Below are 21,208 nucleotides of genomic sequence, written 5' to 3'. Positions count from 1 at the left end.
CACATCCCTCAAACGCTTAATCCGCCGCGGTTTGAGGGACGCTTTGGGGGACACGATTGGAGATGCTCTTAAGATGGCTTTGCTGGTTTTTGGATTAGCTAAGGGAAACTTGGGATGGAATATAGATTAAATGGTCACATAGATCATGTTGGCCACTTGATCAAATTTCGGTTCGACCAAAAAGATGATGGTGATGTGCAGATCAGTGTGGTGTGTGTAAAGACCAGAGAGTGTCATTCAAATTTGGAACTATTTTGAGTTCATTGAGTTGTCTCGTCCTTGCATTAAAGTTGGAAGTGGGAATAGGTTTCTGGTTACGCATGTGATACTAAGAAGAGTTTTTATTCAGTCACATTATTAACTATATCACTTGTGAATATGGTATGTGCCTGCTAGTTGGATATAATGGACGGAGGTAGTTTGCATCCAGCTGGTGCGCCAAAAGACCCTCTATGTGTTGTCATTCAAATCCACCAAGCATGTCATTGGGTTAATTGTGTCTTCGGCAAATACAAAGGAGACGTGACACTGTGACAGTCGGTTAAATTGCCCTCCAACTCATAGCTCTTCTTGCTTAAAGCGAAAACTCTCCTTTCTGATGAACATGAAAAAGAAAGATGTATCTCATAAAGAAATATAGAGAGAAAAAGAAAGGCTAAAGAGACCGTTAAATTCACCTTGGCGTGCTTGACTAAACTAAGGACCTCAACAAAAGCTTATGTAGAAATCAAATCAGGCACTATTACGAGACATGAAAACACCTGATCCCATTCCAACCTCGATATACTATGTACTAAAATTGTTTGGAAGACATGGTCAAAGCCCATGATGAAGCCGTAAGGGGATCAGGAATAAGGAATGGATGCAACACTTGCTTTCTTTATTTTGCAGGGAGCCGAGCGTCACTTCTCTTTCAAGCAATAATTTTTGTGTGTTTCAAAAACTATGCCTCATGCATGGAATGTCACAGATAGCAGATAAGAAATAATTTAGGAAAGAAAAGTGACAGCGGATCTAGTGTGTCTTAGTGGGGTTTAGATGATTGTTGACTTTATGGTTAAGAGACTAGTAAGTTGACCAAATTTACTACGAAACATGGTCCCATAAGTTGGCTTGGCCACTATAAAAACGACCTCTAAAGTATATTGAAGACAACACAAACAAAATACTCAAAAATAATAAACCTGATATGTTTATATCTAATTTACCTAGAATCACAATCTTCAACGAGTTTCGCTCCAAGCTTTGCATCCACATCCTACCTAATTTAGTTGTCTTTCCAGTCACATAAGAACGCTTGAGTCGTCGCGAACACCGGCACTCTCTCCTCCTCCCCCTCCCCTCCCCTTTCTCCTCCCTCTGTCTCTGAGAGTTGACCTCCCTGGTCAATCCCGACCTATCTTGCCGGATTAGCCGACCGAAGATGCCGGAGGAGAGGCGCCGGAGTAGGATCTAGGACTAGGAGAAAGTTTTTCGGCAGTTTGCGGGGTTTTAGGAGTAGGGTAACTAGATCTCTGGCCAGGATCTGGTTCTTCCGGTGGTGCAACTGCGGCGGCAAGCTCCAATAGTTGGAGCAAGCGCGGAGGTTCCTCTGCTTTGGGATCTCTTTCAATAAAAGGCTTTTTAGGCGTCTCTCTCTCTTCTCTGTGCACGCGGTTGGAGGCTGTCCCATTTCTTCTGGCCGTCCGTGGTGGAGAGGAAAAAAGTGTGGCGGTGTTGAAGTCATCAACAAGCTCTGTTCCCTGGCTGGTCGTGGAGTCGAGGAGGGATCTTGCTGCTAGTGCTTCTTCTTCCCCTGCTAAGAGTGCGACTTGTAGGGTTGGCTGGAGCTATCTGTGGAGATGCAGCTCTGCCCGGCTTCTTTCTCTGTCCGGCCGTGGAGGTGAGGGGAGAAGAAGGGGTGGAGAGGTGGTCTTGCCTAGATGGCACCGACTCTTTCTTCGGTGGTTCGTCAACAACGAGAGCAACCACCAGTTTCGACAGTTTATCATATGGAGGATTTGCAGTCACTATTTTATCGGCCTATGTCTCTTCAAGCTTACAAAGAGTTTTAGAACCTGGAAAGAATTATTCAAGATAACCCTTTGCTGAATCAGAAGGATGAATTGAACTATTGCTAGGGCAAGAGCTATTCTACCAAAAGTTTTATGATCATATTCATGCGCATATTCAAGTGCCCAATGTGTAAAGATGGTTGTGGAAGTCATGCTGCATGTTGAAGTCAAAGGTGTTTGCATGGTTGCTTTTGTCGGACAGGCTGAATACTAGAGATCTTTTACAATGCAGCCATTGAATGTCACTGATGATAAACATTGTGTGCTCTGTCCGTTACGATCTTATGAGGACAGAATCCATTTATTCTTTGAGTGAAACTTTAGTGCCAGAATTTGGGTTTTCCTGCAGACTGAGTGGCGGCCATTGGGTGATATTCAAACTGTTTTACAGCACGCTAAGAGAAGTTTTGGTCATCATATCTTCATTGAAGCGCTTATTATGGCCTGTTGGAATATTTGGTCATCCTATATTCTTTAGACAGGAGAGATGCTCTTTCATTAGGTGGAAGAATAAGTTTATCCATGATATCACACTTTTGCAATATCGTATCAAGGCCAAGCACAGGGATAGTCTCTTGATTTGGATTAGGTCTCTGCCTTAGTTTCCTTTCCTTCTATTGTTGTTGTATACATTTCTTTGTTTTTTTCCTTTCCTTCTTTGTACATTTAATAAAATTGTTGTGGGGCTCTTTACCTCACAGTCTTGGGTTTAAAAAAAACGAGAGCAACCGCGTAGTCAGCACCATGGCCGATGCAATCTATGGCCGACAAGGCGGCCCTTGTTCAACCTCCATGGTGGAGGCCTTCCTCCGCCTCTGCTGGAGCTCGACGCATCCTCGTCGCCAAGTGATTCGTTCCCGATGGCTTGGAGGTGACCAGTGGCGGCGATTCCTCGCCGGAAAGAGTGCGAGTGGCCTCTCCATGTTCCTCAGTGGCGACGCTTCTAGCATGCCAGCGAGCGGTGGCGGAGAAGTCCCAGGACCTGATTGCTTTTCTACCTTTTGTTTTGGGGTGTGTTTTGTAAATATGTAGGCCTTATCCTCAAATATCAGGTTCGTTAGGTCAAGTGTTGTAAGGGGCCTGTATGAAAATTGTACCCGCTACGTGTTACTTCAATAAAATTACCACCCTCTTGTTCAAAAAAGAAGTCACACAAGATACAAGGGTTTAGGGTGTCCATCATATGTATCTTAAAGATCAGTACAATTTCTTGTGAAGGCATACTACCGGATAAGATTAAAGACTAGGTCGTGGCCACCTGTTTTTTAATTATAATATGATGGTCTTATAATATGATGGTCTTATAATATGAGTGTCTTGAAACCGTAATTTTTAGGCAGTTCCTTTGTTTCAACCCAAATTCTACACAGAGCAGCTGAGTATGGAATAAGCGCAAAACAAAAAAAGGGATTAAAAAATGGTGCTACAACGGGATTCGAACACACATTCTGGTAGAAACAAACGTACTAGCTAACCAACGCGGCAGGATAGATGGTGGAGGCCTTCCTCCGCCTCTGTTGGAGCTCGACGCATCCTCGTCGCCAAGTGATTCGTTCCCGACGGCTTGGAGGTGACCAGTGGCGGCGATTCCTCGCCGGAAAGAGTGCGAGTGGCCTCTCCATGTTCCTCGGCGGCGACGCTTCTAGCATGCCGGCGAGCGGTGGCGGAGAAGTCCCAGGACCTGATTGCTTTTCTACCTTTTGTTTTGGGGTGTGTTTTGTAAATATGTAGGCCTTATCCTCGAATATCAGGTTCGTTAGGACGAGTGTTGTAAGGGGCATGTATGAAAATTGTACCCGCTACGTGTTACTTCAATAAAATTACCACCCTCTTGTTCAAAAAAGAAGTCACATAAGATACAAGGGTTTAGGGTGTCCATCATATTATGTATCTTAAAGATCAGTACAATTTCTTGTGAAGGCATACTACCGGATAAGATTAAAGACTAGCTCGTGGCCACCTGTTTCTTAATTATAATATGATGGTCTTATAATATGATTGTCTTGAAACCGTAATTTTTAGGCAGTTCCTTTGTTTCAACCCAAATTCTACACAGAGCAGCTGAGTATGGAATAAGCGCAAAACAAAAGAAAAAGGATTGAAAAATGGTGCTACAACGGGATTCGAACACACATTCTGGCAGAAATAAACGTACTAGCTAAACAACGCGGCAGAATAGATGGTCTAGCATCAGTCCGGCTGTTTTTTCTAAGTAGAAATATAAAAGGGCAATGTTCCTCCTCCCTCCCCGTACACGGCACCGGCATCGGCCACGGCTAGTACGCCAGCGCCCAATTCCAGCGACGGCGCGGTCCAATTGGGCCGGACTATGCCGCGACGGCGCGCTCAACGAGTGGGCCCGGCCTGGGCTCCGCCCGCCCGCAGAGCCTCCCCGTTCCGGCCGTTCCTCCGAGCTCCTCCGCTCCTCCGCTCCTCCCCGTCGACTATAAATTGCATTGCAATCTCAACTCCTCCCACCGTAACAGAATCGTCCAGAACTTTCCAAGAAACCAAGAACCCTCCAAGAAACCAAGAAGAACGAGCGCCTAGAGAACTGCTATGTCGAGATGACTTCAGTGTTCCAGTCTGTGAAGAATCTTGTCCGTCATCAGGACAACCTCCGGACTGACGCTGATCGACGCCAGGATTGGTCTTCGGTTGGCGTACAGGTTCATAGTGTGCAGACCGAGATTGATTATTTGCTTGCAGGCTATGACACACTGTGCGCCACTGTAGAGACCTTGCGCTCCCGGATCAGGACAGCCGGTGGATATCCGGTGGAGCCGCCGCCGATTCTTGCGGCACACCCGAGGTCCATTACTTTCAAGAAGTAGTGGTTGTTTCGTTTTAGTTGAGAAAAATACATTCGTCAGACTTCTTCTTGTTTGTTTGGTAGTATTGGTAAACATGTCTAGTTAAACAGTGTACAATGCTGCAGAATTAGTTCCTATCAGACTTCTATGCTGTTTTCCTCAATTGCTGAAATCTGAATTAGTTACCTCCATTTCTGTTTTTGGAGTTTGTCTACTGAATCGGTGGTTTTGTCAGTTACTCGTACTACCAATAAACGCAGAAAATCCTTTTACTACAATGCATCTTCATCTGGGAGCTCAAAAGGGGAACACGGGGCGAGAAACTGAACAAATTCAGTATCATAGTTAGCTGCCACTCCCCAGTAGATATATATATATATATGTTGACAAAAGCGCACTGAAGAAAAAGCAAATGCATATACTGCTGGGATATAGGGGATCCCGGATTCAAGTCGGCCAACACTGCTTACATTATTCAAAAGCTTACAGCCCAGGAGAGTAAAAGTCATAAAAAAAGAAGAATTGTCCTTGATAGCATATCGCAAAATAATACAAATGTGTATTCAAGACCAAAACTCTGTTTGCATTACATAGATACAGGATGAAACATCAGTGATTGTGCAGGACATCAAAGACAATGGACTCCCAGCGTTGATCTGCCTTTGAGTGGAACTTGATTAGCACATCATGTCCAATCTCAAGATTTACCCTCCTAACAAACTTGCTTGTTGTGTAGTGACGGTCCTCCACTGTGAGTGATGCCAGTCCGCGCTCAGGAGTTTCCATTTCTGAGGCTACTTTCTTTGGGTTTTCTGCAGGACATGCATTTTGGAGATTAGTGCGAGACAAACAAACAAGTAACAAATGACTTGAAATGAAGTAACGAATGGGGTAGGTTAGTCGTATGTTTGGGACAGCTAACGAGCAAACCAAGAAATGAAGTACTAATAAAATAAATCTTGAACTTCGAAGCCAGTAAGACTGATGGCTGACTAAGTAAAAGGAATTAAACACTGAAGAAACTGTGAACGACTCGGAAATAAACAATAACTAAAATACCTTGTAGGTGTGGCTGCATCGACTAATAATGGCACGAATAAAAACTGAGGAATGACAAAGATAAATTATGAATAGCAAGGCAGCTAGAATGAAGAACGGGGAGTAAAAATGATAACCGTCGCACGGATCAGAGGACTAGAAAGTGAAGAGTAAAACTACAGTTCATTAAGAAGTTCCCTACTCGAGAGGTTCTATAAACAAGAATGATTAGTGAAGACTGACTAAGAAATTTGATTGACAGTGAAGGGCGAGGGATGCCGTGGTGGAGATCTACAGGAAATGCCCACTATGCCGAGGACCCTCAACTGTCGGCATATGGCAAAAAAACCTATAGGGGTATGCTGGCCGGCGGCATATGCTCATCGGCACAGAGGATCCGGCCGTCAACATAGATCCATAGGCCAACCATCAGCATAGCTCCGTATGCCGAGGGTTTTGGCCGACCATCGTCACCACGAAGCCCTCGGAAAACAAATCTGAGACGTTGTCAGGCCCTAGACCAGCCGTCAGCGTACCTTGCCACACGGTGTCCAGGCCGCCAGCTGTGCCGAGGGACGCCCTCCGGATACAAAATTGCATTACAAAAAAATTCAGTTAATTACCAACCTATTATCCTAGAACAGTGATCACCATTTCAAAGTGAACACTTTTATCTATGTTCAGCTCATTCCAACAGCTGCAATTGTTTATTAACATGCGGACATGGACATACAGAAATGCACTATTTACTAACTGTGGATATGGACATACTAAGATGCTCAGCTCAGCGATTCACGTTGATCAAATTAAGAGCACACTTAGGAATATGGACATACAGAAATGCAATATTTACTAACATGTGGACATACAGTTGAAATAAAAGGGCATGTCATCGAGGTTTAGAAGTCAAATAACTTGAAAGTCTTGCACATCATCTCTAATATCCAAATAAATACCAGGATAAGTCTAATGAATATGTGAACCAGTAGTTAGCTAAGAAACTAATATGTGAAGATATAGAAGCTAAGAAAACTGCATGTAACATGCCTCGATACATACCTACCAGGCATCTACAAATATGCATATGCATGATATGGAATCTTCAGAACGCGTGGTGTCTTGCTCCTTCCTCTATCTTCTTCATCTTCTTTGTTTCTCTCTTTACCTAAAGCTGCAATGCAAAGACACGGTTCCAAAGTCAGCTAAACCAAGCACTCAACATTAGTTTTAAGCTATAGTCAGTTCCAACAAGTGGTAGCGAACACAATTCAATCAGAACTGAAATGCAAAGACACATGATTATTATTTGCTACAAATACTACAAACAGCAAAGGTACGATGTCATCCACATGACATTGACCACAATACTGAAATCAGTGGCAGTGTGCTACACAAACTGAACAAAATTGGCGGTACTTTCTACTGCTTTAACACTAGGAGATAGACTCAGCTTATCAATAATCAGAGCAGTTGAGTCATCAGCTCAAGAGACACAGACCTGGCTTGCAGATTAATCGCATTGCAAATTGGTATCCTGAAACTACATGGGAAATGATTTACGACAAAATAGAATGACAAGGATGTGCTTGAACATTATTTCAAGTCCTAACAAACTAGCCACCATGTCTCTCGCTTTTCAGTAACATGACGACAAGCACACAATAAAAAAAGGTTCCAGCACAGCTCAACATTCTCACCATGGAGAACCAATGACAAGGACGTGCTTTGTTACTGCTGTCAATTACCTTGGTGTTTTGGAGAAGCACCGTGAGCTCCCTGTTGCCGCTCTTCATCCCCATCCTAGGCACAATAAGCAGCAACCAACCAATTAAACTTGAGCACATTGCTGTGAGGCAAATTTTTATTTAGCGAACCGAATTTCTATCATACAAGCCTCCTTTCTGTAGTGCACTAGTAGTTGGGGCGCCCCTTGGGGCGCCTCCTCGCTGGTCATCTGCGACCCAATATTTGGCATGCATGGTGCCATTGTAACATTCAACATATGTTATGATTTAATGCTTCGTTCAATCAATGGTTCACAATATCACACTGGAAGTTCTAGAAGGCTAAATAAGCACACCAAACGATTCAACACATGCACGCTGCCATTTCAAAGTAATGGATGATATTTCCTCAAGACAGTTATTTCAACATGGAGTTTACTTTATCTCACAAGTAACATAATCAATAAGACAGCATGCAACAAACTCATCCAAGGCAGAATCAAAAGTCTAAAGAGATATGCATTTATTAAATTTTCAAAGGAGACACATAGATATATGTCTGCAGACTAATTCCAAGTTCCGATTGCTGAATACTTGATGGGCCATAGACAATATGACCAACTGAAATTTCTTGGCAATCTTTAATCCTCGCAACTTCCTTAGGGGTGTTGTTGAAAATTCCTTGCTAGTTCATACCCAATCTATGAGGATGGTGATACCTAGGGTCTCATGTGGTTTAATCTGCATCAGAAAGAGTTTCAAGAGAATTAACTTACATTGCCTAGGAAGAACAATGAAAGCCTTTCAATGGGTAAAGCAAGATTATAAAGTTTAGAGGATTTGACATGAAAAATGCATCTGAAAACCCTTATTTAATGAGATAAAAAAGAGAAGTTTAAATCAGAATGTTCAGAATTCATTAGTATCAATTGTTTGCATAGATCTTTTACAAAGCGGAAAGCCCTCATAGCTAATTAGTTGTAACAATGTGGTAACTGTATCAGAAACAGAAAGATATATATTGTTTATGCAGAACGTGAAACAAAAATGTTTTAAGTTGATTCCTTATTGTAAGAGAAGGTTCATATCCTAGAAAAAATTACCGAAACTCCACATGTTAGCATATCATAAAATAAAATAAAATAAAGTAAGTTCAAAATCAATCGACATTTCGAGAATGATAAGAACTTGATATTTATGTGGTCATTAGCCCTAGCTTTAAATGAGCTTGAAGATTGATAAATCAATGTCTTGCAAGTTAAAATATAAAACTGCAGCAGCACAAAAATAGAAGGGTAAGATAACATGTTCTGAACCTTGTAGGCCTAGCATTTTTGTTTAACTACAAAAGGTAAAACTCATCTTCCTGCAGATTTCCAAAGATGTGTATTATAAGAAAACTGTTATGCATGCTCCAGTTAACAAGTTGAGCACAACTTCTCTTTCCACTGAGTATGATAGGATGAACTGACAGAAAAATGGGCATACACAGCAACAAGCAAAAATATCTCAACAGGTAAAAATCACATGTAAGAGATGAAGTCATGTATAGGAAACACTAATTGGCTACCTCAGCCAAGAAAAACTCAGTGCTTAAAATATACCTTGAGCTTTACCATATGAAGGCAACTACACTATACAAGAATGCTAGTCATAGTACCTGCAAACTGGTGGTCCTTCTTCTCCTCTACAGCTTCACCGCATTTGTAAGGACAAACAATGGTTTTCAATTGTACAAGAACCAAAGTGTTAAGTCATATAATAAGAGGAGGCTTGTGCAAGATTAATCCATATATAGCAGGTGATGTACCAGATCAGGTGAATACACCTGCAAATAAGACATATACAACGTATGAGCCTATACTGAAATACTAATGCTGCAATCAACAAGTATAAAAATTAGCATAGCTAGGGGTTTCAATACTACTGGCCAAACAAATTTAGATAGATAGGAAACTTTATGGTCTGAATATAAACACAAATCTGTAAGAATAATCTCGATGAACCAATTTGAAAGGGCATAAACAACATTGATTTGAGAATAAATTAATTGCCATTGAAATTACAGAGATACGACCAATAAATCTGCTATGGGATCCATCACATACATACTACTAACTACAGGGCTAAATGTGGCTACTAATCTGACATAACCATCCCACCATAGTATTGCATGATCCTTACTTTTTTTGCAAGGTTGCATTCCTTTTTGTTCACAACAGACTGAATTTGGCCTTACAATAATTAATCACATTCTTACAATGCTATCTAAAATCCCCCTTTCTAGTCAAATGATACATCAGAACTGCTATAGCTTTAACCTATTTAACCTGAATGCAAGCAGACAAGATAACAGCCAAATATAAGATAAGATTCAGATGGATTCCACTTGCATCTCACATACAAAAGACCTTACTTTCTTCCGTGCATGAATGGAACGAAAGGGAGATAAAATTGAAGAGGTCAGGAAATATCCAAAACGGAAGATATTAAGCTACAGTTGGAAATTATGTACAAACCAAAACAACCGACCTCCTCTCTCACCATCTTCATGGTGCCATCAAACTCTAGTGCATCTTTCATCATAGGATGGGATGAGGGAAACCTATTGAGATTATAAACTTCCTCCAACACATATTTGAGACTCTTCTGAACATTAATCAAGGGAAACATCATGCATTGGTAAGCATAATATGCAGTGTGTGTAAAAACATGGAATCACCCTCAGAAAGTTAAGTGTGCGTAAGACTGGTGTGCATTGCAAAGTACTAACCATTCCCTGAGCACCCTCCTACCAAATCTCAAAATCAACACCATTACACTCCTGAATCAAAATATTGCAAATATTAGTATACTATATAGTAACCATTGTAAGCTACAATAAATTGATGTATCTGATGGATCCTACATAGTAATATAGTATTCATTTAAAGCTAAACACAATAGATCTTGTGAAAGCAAGTAGCACTAATCTTAATTGCTAGTCAAGATCGTTAGGAAGATATTTTACCCCACTGAACAACAACAAAATTTTGAGGGCACTGCAAGATACAATAGTGTTATTCCAATATTTTCATATGGCACAAACCTACCTTGGCAGATGACCGGTGAGTATCTACATAAGGTTTCAACCACTGTTTCTAGAGAAATTCCGTCCAAAGAAAATTCAAAGCATTTTACAAAATAAAAAGACTTCCACAACATGATCGGTGGTGCATACCTTGAGTTGCTTGGCTAATTCCTCACAGTAACTGGCATACTCTCTTTTAGTATCATAGCTGCAGAGGCATGTGTGGTACTTACTTCACCTTCTGTACCCCTACATTGAAAATGATACAGAGAAAACTTATTGCTTAGAAACTTTTAAGAGACAAGAACTACATTTTAACTGAAAGACATTAAGCTGCAAAAAGTTCTGTTCCAAGGCAAATAAATTCAAACTGAGACAAGTGAAGGCACGTGGGAAACAAGACAAAAAAAAACTACCTCGAGTCATTCTCCGAGGCACTTAGAGAATGATTACATTATACCCTCCAACATGGGGCCAAAGCAATGGAGAATCCGCTGCCTTCAACTCATCCCCGTCCTCGTCATGTCCTCCTAGCAGGATTCTAGATCTGATTATCCATGTGGTAAATGTCTAAATGATTAAGCAATGGGTAACATAGCTTGCATTGGTTCTCACATAACAAACATAAAGAAAAAACGCATATAAGCCTATCAAGCAAGCCACCACCTACTCCATAGACTATGGACTACAGAGTCCCAACTTCTCATTTAGATCAGACAAACAAAATACAGCTAAGATTTTAGAAGTATTTGGGATTGATCTTACAAAACACTCACCGCAGAACAAGATTCCTTGTCTCCTATATCCTCTTGCTGCAGCCTTTCGTTGTTATTCATCAATCTAACACACATTCATTAAGCAATTCATCAAATGTTCCATGAGCATAAAACTAAAATGAGCGTATAGCTCAATAACTCCAGATATTGACAAATACTGGGATCCTAATCATATATGCTCAGATATATATAGCACAAACCAACACAACTCGAATTGGAGGTACAAAAAAGATGCCAAGAAAAGGGGAGGAAGAGAAATCATGAATGACTTCAAAGTACGCAAACGATCTTGCCATGGAAGACCAACATCTAGGTAATACGGTGTTGATCAGCAAGACCAAATATTTCATCATCTAGCTGCAAACTGCAAATACTGAAACCGGTTTTGGGATGTTAATTTTCAAATGTGCTAATAACTAAATGCTAAATAGGCTACCGTACCATGCCCAACAATGACTCAACGAGACCGTCACGATAGCCTGCTGATTAAAGGCACACTGATTTTTAATTACAATAATCTGCAGATTTAGAAAAATAAATGCTAAATCTTCTGATTGTTCCTCCTTGCTCAACCTGAAGTAACTGAACATCAGCGACGGCAAAATAAAAAATGTCAACAAAAGAGAAAGCAAATCGTATAAGCAAACAACTCTACAGGAAAAACTATAGTTATAGGCATTCGATTGTCTCATAGTGTCCTACACTGATAGAAAGTGTCGGGTTTTAACTTTTAAATCACATCCTTGGATCTAAAAGGAAAAGAAAGATACATTGCAATGCGGAAAGAGATGTCTCCATGGTTTAGTCCAGAACCGCCACATCCATCTGTAATGTTTCAAGGGAAATCTGCAATCAACAAGCATTCAGAAATCTGAAATCAAAAGCATCAAAGAAAATTATGCGTACCAGAGACCCATCAAGAAGAGAGTGTAGTTCAATTTGGCAGCCACCTCGGCTCTGAACCATCGAGTCAATTTGGCACCCACCTCTGCTTCTGAAGCGTCCAACAGCTGAAAAAACAGCGGTACATGAGATGTGGCAAGGGGGGTGAGTGCAAGGATGGAGATGGAAAGATAGGAGATATGGGGAAAAGGGTAAGAAGAGAGGTCAGAGGAAGAGATTGGACTTACCTTGGTCCCGCACCGGCGCCGGGGAGCGCTCGCAAACAATGAACACCGCCGCCGCAACCACACTGCGCAGGAGCCCGCCGTTCCCTGCCGCCATCCCGTTCCCCGCCATCGGCTGCCGCCCGTCGTGCTACTCCCAGTAGCCGCCTGCCCGTCGTGCTACTCCCAGTAGCGGCCGCCGCCGCCGGGAAGAGTGAGACGAGAGAGAATAGGGTTTGAGAGGGAGAGAGCGCAGAGGTAGGAAATGTTCGTCAAGTTACTTTTCGCTCGCTCGCAGCCGCAGTACATCAGTCATGCTGTCTTGCAGTACAGGTGCAGTACAATTAGCCAGACAGTACATCGACTACCAAATTTTCGCCCAGCCTGAGCACGCCATGGGGCTATCGTGGAGCAAGCAGAGATAGGGCAATGCTACACGCACTTGCTTGTTCTCAATACTCATTCCACACTTCATACAACTAACAGATGGTACTGAACAGTACATACAACCAACACTTGATGCTACAAATTGCACACTTGATGCTACAAGTAACAGTAGCAGTACACACAACTATGACTGAGCTACATATGCCTGCGACTAAGTCCTGGAAACAGGGGATGCATTTTACACATGAGATAAGCAAGATGTGGACCTGGCATTCATGTCGATGCTCTCAGCAGTGGCTCAATCAGCAACATCCTGTCCCCGGTTGCCACCGGAGGAGAGCAGGAGCAAATCGGCCGCCGCGCGGAACACCTAGAGCCAGCTCTAGGTCCTTCTTCTCGAAGCTGCAGCAGCAAGCCGGGCAGGTGACCACCAGGAGGGGCTCTGTCACCGAGCTAGGGGCAGTCCTTGTTCGTTTTCCTGCAGATGACAAGCAAATTCAGCGAAAATTGAAAACATCGGAGGCATAGGAGAATACATCGGGGCGGAAACTCACGAAACAGAGGAAGGGCCCTCCCCCTGCTGGCATGGTCGCCGACGTGGTCTCCCTCCCTGGCTCGACTCAACCGACGACATGGGCTCCACCACCGGCGCCTTCTCCGCGGCGGCCCCGACGTCGCAAGGGAACGGCTCCAGGGCAGCGCACGCGGACGTCCCGGACGGCGCAGCATCGGCACCTTGAGGCTGACGCGTGAGCACGGGGAGCAGCCGCTACATAAGGGAGGCGCCGGCGAGCATCTGGGGGCAGGGGAGTCGGATGGAGGGTGCCGCCAGCGCAGATCCAGACACGAGCATGGCCGCCGGCGCAAGCGGGTCCTCTCGGGACCTCCCTCGTCCGTGGAGTGCTCCGGTCACCAGGTACGTTGCGCTGCCCAGCGTGCCGCCACCACTCACGGCGGCGAGTCCTGCCGCCACGGTAGTTTTGACATTTGCACTTAAAGATGATCTTTTTAGGCATTTTACTGGGTAGGTGGTCTGATACCAAAATTTCTCGCCGTGGTGGGGGTGGGGGCAGAAAAGAGGAGATGATTTGACAAAATTAGGAGTTCTTTTTTCATTGGAAAAACATCGTAGCCTTCACGCTTACAAAATGGGTAACACCTTATCTTGGCCCAAGTAACCATGTGAACGCCCCCGATCGACGTGCCACGGGGATATATGTGTCGCTGCTTGTACTAAGTATATTCATCGACTCACAAAGTCTCGTTAGCAATGGTGCTTGTTTAGATCTTGCAATGGTGGAGGCTCGAAGTCTCTTCTTGTGTTCGCCTCGACGGTGCTGAAATTGGGCGGTGGCCGTTTTGCTACGGTGGTTGCAACAAACCCTAGAAATCGTTTTGTATTTCTCGATCTTCTACGATTTTGTCCGCAAATTCAGGATAATTATTTTATCTTGGTTTGTCTTTTAGTTTTCACATGTGTTGCTTCATGTAAGTTAGACTTGTTTAAAAGGTAGCAAGAAGCTCAAACCTCACACAGATAAACACCAAAAAGCAATAAGAAAGAGATACAAAGTATGCAAAGGATTAAGCTCCTTAATACGATGTGATAAAGTTACCCAACCGAAACCGTCTCTTAGAGCATCTTCACTTGCCCTCTCAAAGCTGTCCTCAAGTCTTATAGTGGTGATGCATGTAAAATGCATACATTAACTTTGTCCTTTATCATATTAAATTCTCACATATTTGCAACATATATGATGATAATACCATGTTTTACATTAATTATGGGGATTTATCAATGATCCACTTTATTTGGTTTATAACTCTGCAGAACAGGGAAACTTTGTTTTGCGTACTTTTCACTTTTAGAGATCTATACAGAGTCAAATTGACCTGAGATTTTTTTAGCGTCATTTTTTCATCGGGAGAAGTACCCTGGAGCTTTGGAGGAGGCCTACATGGGCCTGAGTCCCGAACGAGCACAGGTGGCGCGCCCAAACATGTAGGGCGCGCCACCCATGCTCGTTCGGCCCTCGATCGTCCGCTTGACTTGATTCTTTCGCGCATTGAGTATTTTTGCCATAAAAATCACTATATATATGGCCCCGAAAAGTTCTTAGGAGGAGAGCGCCGCATAAAGATAGAAACAAGAAAACAGAGGCTGCAACAGGGAAGATTGGAAGGGGAAACTCCGCCGGGATCACCGTCGGAGGGATCTCCACCTTCTCCAACATCTTCACCATTGATGGCGCGTGATGCACACGTCCGTTGGGAACCCCAAGAGGAAGGTGTGATGCGCACAGCAGTAAGTTTTCCCTCAGAAAAAACCAAGGTTATCGAACCAGTAGAAGATGAAGGCCACGTGAAGGTTGTTGGTGGAGGAGTGTAGTGCGACGCAACACCAGGGATTCCGGCGCCAACGTGGAACCTGCACAACACAATCAAAATACTTTGCCCCAACTTAACAGTGAGATTGTCAATCTCACCGGCTTGCTGTAAACAAAGGATTAAACGTATGGTGTGGAGAATGATGTTTGTTTGCGAAGAACAACAGAGAACAGAGATTGCAATAGATTGTATTTCAGGTGTAAAAGAATGGACCGGGGTCCACAGTTCACTAGTGGTGTCTCTCCAATAAGATAAATAGCATGTTGGGTGAACAAATTACAGTTGGGCAATTGACAAATAGAGATGCACATACATATCATGATGACTACTATGAGATTTACTTAGGGCATTACGACAAAGAACATAGACCGCTATCCAGCATGCGTCTATGCCTAAAAAGTCCACCTTCGGATTAGCATCCGCACCCCTTCCAGTATTAAGTTGCAAACAACAGACAATTGTATTAAGTATTGTGCGTAATGTAATCAACACAAATATCCTTAGACAAAGCATCAATGTTTTATCCCTGGTGGCAACAGCACATCCATAACCTTAGAACTTTCTGTCACTGTCCCAGATTCAATGGAGGCGTGAACCCACTATCGAGCATAAATACTCCCTCTTGGAGTTACAAGTATCAACTTGGCCAGAGCCTCTACTAGCAACGGAGAGCATGTAAGATCATAAACAACACATATATGATAGATCAATAATCAACTTGACATAGTATTCAATATTCATCGGATCCCAACAAACAGAACATGTAGCATTACAAATAGATGATCTTGATCATGATAGGTAGCTCACAAGATCTAAACATGATAGCACAAGAGGAGAAGACAACCATCTAGCTACTGCTACGGACCCATAGTCCAAGGATGAACTACTCACGCATCAATCCGGAGGCGGGCATGATGATGTAGAGTCCTCCGGTGATGATTCCCCTCTCCGGCAGGGTGCCGGAGGCGATCTCCTGAATCCCCCGAGATGGGATTGGTGGCGGCGGCGTCACAGTAAGTTTTCTCGTATCGTGGCTCTCGGTACTGGGGTTTTCACGACGGTGAGAATATATAGGCGAAGGGGCAGAGTCGGGGGACGCTCGAGGGGCCCACCCGATAGGGCGGCGCGCCCAAGGGTGGGGCCGCGCCCCCCTAGGGTGTGGCCGCCTCGCGTCCCCTCTTTGTCTCCTCTTCGGACTTCTGGAAGGCTCCGTGCAAAATAAGACCGTGGGCTTTTGTTTCGTCCAATTCCGAGAATATTTCCTGTGTAGGATTTCCGAAACCAAAAACAGCATAAAACAGGAACTGGCGCTTCGGCATCTTGTTAATAGGTTAGTGCCGGAAAATGCATAAAAATGATGTAAAGTGTATATAAAGCATGTGAGTATTGTCATATAACTAGCATGGAACATAAGAAATTATAGATACGTTTGAGACGTATCAAGCATCCCCAAGCTTAGTTCCTACTCGCCCTCGGGTAGGTAAACGATAACAATGATAATTTCTGAAGTGACATGCTACTATCATAATCTTGATCAATACTATTGTAAAGCATATGAAGTGAATGAAGTCATTCGAAGCAATTGTAAAGATAATGACTAAACAACTGAATCATATAGCAAAGACTTTTCATCAATAGTACTTTCAAGACAAGCATCAATAAGTCTTGCATAAGAGTTAACTCATAAAGCAATAGATTCTTAATAGAAGGTTTTGAAGCAACACAAAGGATGATTAATTTTCAGCAATTGCTTTCAACTTGTAACATGTATATCTCATAGATAGTTGTCAACATAAAGCAATATAACAAGTGCAATAAGTAAACATGTAAGAATCAATGCACACAGTTGACACAAGTGTTTGCTTCTAAGATAGAAAGAAGTAGGTAAACTGACTCAACATAAAGTAAAAGAAAGGCCCTTCACAGAGGGAAGCATGGATTACTCATGTGCTAGAGCTTTTTATTTTGAAAACATGGAAACAATTTTGTCAACGGTAGTAATAATTCATATGTGTTATGCATAAAACCTCCTATAAGTTGCAAGCCTCATGCATCGAATACCAATAGTGCCCGCACCTTGTCCTAATTAGCTCGGATTTCCATGGATTATCATTGCATTACATATGTTTCAACCAAGTGTCACAAAGGGGTACCTCTATGCCACCTGTACAAAGGTCCAAGGAGATAGATCGCATTTGATTTCTCAGTTTTGATAGATCTAAACTTGAGGATATCCATACCTGGACAACATAGAAAACAGATAATGGACTCCTCTTTTTAATGCTTAAACATTCAACAACAGATAATATTCTCATAAGAGATTGAGGATTAATGTCCAAGCTGAAACTTCCACCATGATACATGGCTTTGGTTGGCGGCCTGATACGTCTCCGACGTATCGATAATTTCTTATGTTCCATGCCACATTATTGATGTTATCTACATGTTTTATGCACACTTTATGTCATATTCGTGCATTTTCTGGAACTAACCTATTAACAAGATGCCGAAGTGCCAGTTCCTGTTTTCTGCTGTTTTTGGTTTCAGAAATCCTAGTAACGAAATATTCTCGGAATCGGACGAAATCAACGCCCAAGTTCCTATTTTCACCGGAAGCATCCAGAACACCCGGGAAGGACCAGAGGGGGGGCACTGGGCCCCCAGACCATAGGCCGGCGCGGCCCAGGCCCTGGCCGCGCCGCCCTATGGTGTCGTCGCCCCTTCGACCCTCCTGCGCCGCCTCTTCGCCTATTTAAAGCCCCTGGATCGAAAACCCTGATACGATTGGCGAAAACCACAGAAACCTTCCAGAGCCGCCGCCATCGCGACGCCAAGATCTGGGGGACAGGAGTCTCTGTTCCGGCACGCTGCCGGAGCGGGGAAGTGCCCCCGGAAGGCTCCTCCATCGACACCGCTGCCATCTCCACCGCCATCTTCATCATCGCTGCCTCCATGATGAGGAGGGAGTAATCCACCCCCGAGGCTGAGGGCTTCGCTGTAGCTATGTGGTTCATCTCTCTCCCATGTACCTCAATACAATGATCTCATGAGCTGCTTTACATGATTGAGATTCACATGAGTTTGTATCACAATTTATCTATGTGCTACTCTAGCAATGTTATTAAAGTAGTTCTATTCCTCCTGCACGTGTGTAAAGGTGACAGTGTGTGCACCGTGTTAGTACTTGGTTTATGCTATGATCATGATCTCTTGTAGATTGCGAAGTTAACTATTGCTATGATAATATTGATGTGATCTATTCCTCCTACATATGCATGAAGGTGACAGTGTGCATGCTATGTTAGTACTTGGTTTAGTCTTTTGATCTATCTTACACTATAAGGTTACTTAAATATGAACAAATTGTGGAGCTTGTTAACTCCGGCATTGAGGGTTCGTGTAATCCTACGCAATGCGTTCATCATCCAACAAAAGTGTAGAGTATGCATTTATCTATTCTGTTATGTGATCAATGTTGAGAGTGTCCACTAGTGAAAGTGTAATTCCTAGGCCTTGTTCCTAAATACTGCTATCACTGCTTGTTTACTGTTTTACTGTGTTACTACTGCTGCGTTACTACTGCTTGTTTACTACACGCCAGCAAGCTATTTTCTGGCACCGTTGCTACTGCTCATACTTATTCATACCACCTGTATTTCACTATCTCTTCGCCGAACTAGTGCACCTATTAGGTGTGTTGGGGACACAAGAGACTTCTTGCTTTGTGGTTGCAGGGTTGCATGAGAGGGATATCTTTGACCTCTTCCTCCCTGAGTTCGATAAACCTTGGGTGATCCACTTAAGGGAAAACTTGCTGCTGTTCTACAAACCTCTGCTCTTGGAGGCCCAACACTGTCTACAGGAAAGGAGGGGGAACGTAGACATCAAGCACATTTTCTGGCGCCGTTGCCGGGGAGGAAAGGTAAAAGGCACTCATACTTCAGTTCCAGGTAAAGTACTTTTCTGGCGCCATTGCGTTTGTGCTCGAAGCTATTTCCTTTAGATCCTGCAATTGCATCTTTTTGTTTCTTGTTTACACTAGTTAGGCATAATGGAAAACATCTGTGAGCTCTTTGTACTATTTCCTGAGTCAAGACATGAATGGTTTAATGCGAAAATTAAAAAACCCATGGAACATGTTAGCATGAATACTTTGAACACCATTGTTGCTAATGATATGGAAAATTCTAAGCTTGGGGAAGCTGGTTTTGATGAGCATGATCTTTTTAGTCCACCAAGCATTGAGGAGAAAATTTTCTTTGATGATACTTTGCCTCCTATTTATGATGATTATAATGATAGTAGTCTTTTGGTGCCACCTACTATGGAGAGTAAATTTTGTTGTGATTATACTATGCCTCCTACACTTGATGAGAATAATAATGATAGCTACTTTATTGAATTTGCTCCCACTACAACTAATAAAATTGATTATGCCTATGTGGAGAGTAATAATTTTATGCATGAGACTCATGATAAGAATGCTTTATGTGATAGTTATATTGTTGAGTTTGCTAATGTTGCTACTGAAAGTTATTATGAGAGAGGAAAATATGGTTGTAGAAATTTTCATGTTACTAAAACACCTCTCTATGTGCTGAAATTTTTGAAGCTACACTTGTTTTATCTTCCTATGCTTGTTACTTTGCTCTTCATGAACTTGTTTATTTACAAGATTCCTTTGCATAGGAAGCATGTTAGACTTAAATGTGTTTTGAATTTGCCTCTTGATGCTCTCTTTTGCTTCAAATACTATTTCTTATGAGTGCATCATTAAAACTGCTGAGCCCATCTTAATGGCTATAAAGAAAGAACTTCTTGGGAGATAACCCATGTGTTATTTTGCTACAGTACTTTGTTTTATATTTGTGTCTTGGAAGTTGTTTACTACTGTAGCAACCTCTCCTTATCTTAGTTTTGTGTTTTGTTGTGCCAAGTAAAGTCTTTGATAGTAAAGTAAGTACTAGATTTGGATTACTGCGCAGTTCCAGATTTCTTTGCTGTCACGAATCTGGGTCTACCTCCCTGTAGGTAGCTCAGAAAATTAAGCCAATTTACGTGCATGATCCTCAGATATGTACGCAACTTTCATTCAATTTGAGCATTTTCATTTGAGCAAGTCTGGTGCCATTTTAAAATTCGTCAATACGAACTGTTCTGTTTTGACAGATTCTGCCTTTTATTTCGCATTGCCTCTTTTGCTATGTTGGATGAATTTCTTTGATCCACTAATGTCCAGTAGCATTATGCAATGTCCAGAAGTGTTAAGAATGATTGTGTCACCTCTGAATATGTTAATTTTTTATTGTGCACTAACTCTCTAATGAGTTGTTTCGAGTTTGGTGTGGAGGAAGTTTTCAAGGATCAAGAGAGGAGGATGATATACTATGATCAAGAAGAGTGAAAGCTCTAAGCTTGGGGATGCCCCGGTGGTTCACCCCTGCATATTCTAAGAAGACTCAAGCGTCTAAGCTTGGGGATGCCCAAGGCATCCCCTTCTTCATCGACAACATTATCAGGTTCCTCCCCTGAAACTATATTTTTATTCCATCACATCTTATGTGCTTTGCTTGGAGCGTCGGTTTGTTTTTGTTTTTGTTTTTGTTTGAATAAATGCTTTTGTGGGAGAGAGACACGCTCCGCTGGTTCATATGAACACATGTGTTCTTAGCTTTTAATTTTCATGGCGAAGTTTCTTCTTCGATAAATTGTTATATGGTTGGAATTGGAAAATGATACATGTAGTAATTGCTATAAATGTTTAAATGTGATACTTGGCAATTGTTGTGCTCATGATTAAGCTCTTGCATCATATGCTTTGCACCCATTAATGAAGAAATACATAGAGCATG

At 42.5% G+C, this 21,208-nt stretch overlaps 1 long non-coding RNA gene across 3 annotated transcripts; it reads right to left on the bottom strand.

The window, feature by feature from the left end:
- Nucleotides 1–5,265: 5,265 nt before the first annotated feature.
- LOC127342931 (uncharacterized) lies at nucleotides 5,266–13,935 on the bottom strand. 3 transcript variants are annotated; one of them, XR_007876969.2, is made up of 6 exons: nucleotides 13,523–13,935; nucleotides 13,235–13,446; nucleotides 7,651–7,705; nucleotides 6,965–7,076; nucleotides 6,442–6,871; nucleotides 5,266–5,679 (listed from the first exon to the last, which is right to left on the bottom strand). It is a non-coding gene; the product is annotated as an uncharacterized lncRNA (long non-coding RNA). The 3 variants fall into 3 exon arrangements; XR_007876976.2 differs by having other exon boundaries at nucleotides 6,969–7,076; XR_007876967.2 differs by lacking the exon at nucleotides 6,442–6,871.
- Nucleotides 13,936–21,208: the final 7,273 nt, after the last annotated feature.

This window comes from Lolium perenne, chromosome 1 (assembly GCF_019359855.2).
Source record: "Lolium perenne isolate Kyuss_39 chromosome 1, Kyuss_2.0, whole genome shotgun sequence".
Classification (NCBI taxonomy): Eukaryota; Viridiplantae; Streptophyta; class Magnoliopsida; order Poales; family Poaceae; genus Lolium; species Lolium perenne.
Note: the sequence above shows the minus strand (reverse complement) of the source record. Positions and strands in the feature narration are given on the sequence as shown.